The sequence below is a fragment of the Nematolebias whitei genome, chromosome 1, assembly GCF_014905685.2.
Source record: "Nematolebias whitei isolate Nwh7 chromosome 1, NemWhi1, whole genome shotgun sequence".
Classification (NCBI taxonomy): domain Eukaryota; kingdom Metazoa; phylum Chordata; class Actinopteri; order Cyprinodontiformes; family Rivulidae; genus Nematolebias; species Nematolebias whitei.
Genome location: NC_056498.1, coordinates 90,781,590 through 90,784,378, shown reverse-complemented (window position 1 = coordinate 90,784,378; position 2,789 = coordinate 90,781,590).

The window sequence follows — 2,789 nt, the reverse complement described above, 5'->3', positions numbered from 1 at the left end:
AGACCAATGTAGATTATGGTACTTAAGGTAGCATTAATCTACATTGACTCCGCAAAGATTGCATTTTAACAAATGAACTGCATGTTGGCATAGTTAAAGTCCTCTTAGATTCTAACTTAAATACACACAAAATTCATTCTTGCTTGGGGTGTTCAGAAACAATACCAAAATTCAAATAAACGATGTCTCAACGTTGACAAAAATAGTGACTAAGCAACTAGAAAACGACGTTTCGATGCGTCACTCACTCTGAATGTCAGATTTGATCACGTTATCGCATCTGGTAACATTACCCTAACTGACGTCACCCCCCTTCGGTCATGGGGGACCACGAACACGGGTGAGGACATCACTCCATGAGCTAAAGTTAGGTTGCACTCGAGTTGTTTTAGCTGATTGCGCAGCTGAAAGAGGACTTTAAGGTCTGGATTGGAATCCAGGTTGGCTTCGGGCGGAGTGTTTTTCTCTGGGTCAGTCAAAGACAGCATCATCGAGTGTATTGCAGGATCCAACTTCTGAAGTTGGATGATGTCTGAGTCAGTCAGCACGGGTTGTACAGAGACTGTGTTGTCAGCCGGCTTGGCTGTAGCCTGTGCACGTGTGACTCCCATTACCTCGGCTGTAGGTTGTACTGGCAGAGTTGCGAGCAGCCAGGAGGGGTCAAAGAACCTCTGAGTGCCGTCCATGGCTCCGTCCTTAATAGCTGGTTTATCTGTCCCCGACGACAGTACAGCATCTTTGGTGTGGGATCCTTGGAACTCTACACCTTGAACTACCAATGGTAGGTAGTATTTGGTGGGCCCTGACTGTTTCAGCTCGCAGAGGAAGCTCTCTTGTTCAGTCAGAGATGGGTCCACCGGTAGGGTCCGAACCGTTGGTGCAGTTGCTGCTGCTCCTGAAAGTTCGGCTTTTGACGGCTGTCCGTCATTGATGTATGAGATCACCCCCACACTGTGGGGCTCTCATTGTTTGTAACAACAAGGTTCTGGTGGCTGTCTGAGACAGCGGCAACTTTGTTGTTTGTGTCACCCTGAACCGTTATCAATCAATCAACCTTTATTTATACAGGTAAATCCCATTGAGCCTCGAGGACTCATTTACAAGAGAGACCTGATTTCAACAAAGAAAAATGACAACAATGGACAACAGCAACAACAATAAACAGTTATAAAAAAGCATACTTTTTTTTTTTTTTTAACAAATAGGATGGCTAAAAGGAAAAGGTAACAAAACAAAAAACAGCTAGATTCCAAGACAAATGTAGAAAACTAACAACAGGAACATGTCAACATTGGACCCTGCCAGGTGTCCAACAGATTCTTAAAGACACTTAGAGAGGTCAAGGTCGAGAGCTTCAAATCTTTTTGTAAGATATTCCAGGAAACAGGAGCGGAATAGGAGAAGGCCCTTTTGCCTAGTTCAGTCCTCATTGAGGGAACACTGCAGGTAATAATGTCCTGAGAGCGCACTCTGTAGCTGCACTCATGCAGAGACATGTAGGAGGAGATGTATGAAGGCAACAGACCAAGAAGTGATTTAAAGATGAAAATGTACCAGTGAGAGAGTCTGCGTGAAGTTAATGATGTCCAGTTAACCAGTGAATACAGGGTGCAGTGGTGGGTACGATAATCACAGCCAGTTATGAATCTTAGTGCACCATGATAGACAGCATCCAACATCTGCAGGGTTCTTGTAGGAGCGTTCATGTAAATAATATCACCATAATCAATGGAGGGAAGGAAAGTCACAGATACAAGGCGTTTTCTAGCATTCAGGGTTAGACAGGATTTGTTTCTGAAAAAGAAACCCAGTTTAACTTTCAGTTTCTTTACCAAGTTTTCCACATGGAGCTTAAAAGAGAGATGTGAGTCGACCAAGATACCCAAATATTTATAGGAATCAACAAACTCAATGGGGACACCATTTAAGGATAAAATCGGAGGAAGAACTGCAGGGACCAACTTCCTATTTGAAAAAAGCATCCCTTTGGTTTTGTCGGCATTTAGGACAAGTTTGAGGTGAAACAAATCAGTCTGGATGATGTTGAATGCAGATTTCAAAAGCTGGAAATTCTTAGCAACAGTTTTAGCTCGACAATAAACAACTGTGTCGTCAGCATAGAAATGTATGGATGCATTAGGGATGTTTTTACCTACATTATGTATATAGATCGTAAAGAGGGTGGGTCCTAAGACTGAGCCTTGTGGTACACCATTGTTGACTGTTAAATAACTGGAGGAAGTACCATTATGTCGAACACATTGCCTCCGGTCTGAAAGATAGTTAGAGAACCAACCAATGGTGTCCTGATGCATGCTAAATAATCCAGGTAGAAAAATCTAAAAAAGTTAAATCTGGTCCTCTGGACATTCAAAAAAAAAAAAACAAAGCAAATCAACAAAAAAATGTAGAAACGTTTCGTCTCTCATCCGAGAGACTTCCTCAGTCTGAGGTGCTGTATTCAGCTCAGTCTCTTAAATAGCACCGTCTCAGAGTGGATCAACCAGTTTTGCTGCTGACAACCAAAACCAGCTGATCACATGCTCAAGAAGGACCATCAGCCTAACAATGGATCATTAGCACACTGATGGCTGTTTACTGTTCACAGAGGGCTGAGTGATACTAGCAATCACAGCATTGTAAGAGGGGGACAGTTGAACCCGGAGGCCTCCACCCCTGTTTAACGATGGACGATTTCTTTTCACAAAGATGGCCTCCTTTACTCCTCTCTCAAACCATCGTTCCTCTCTGTCCAGGATGTGAACATCTTCATCCCTGAAAGAGTGACC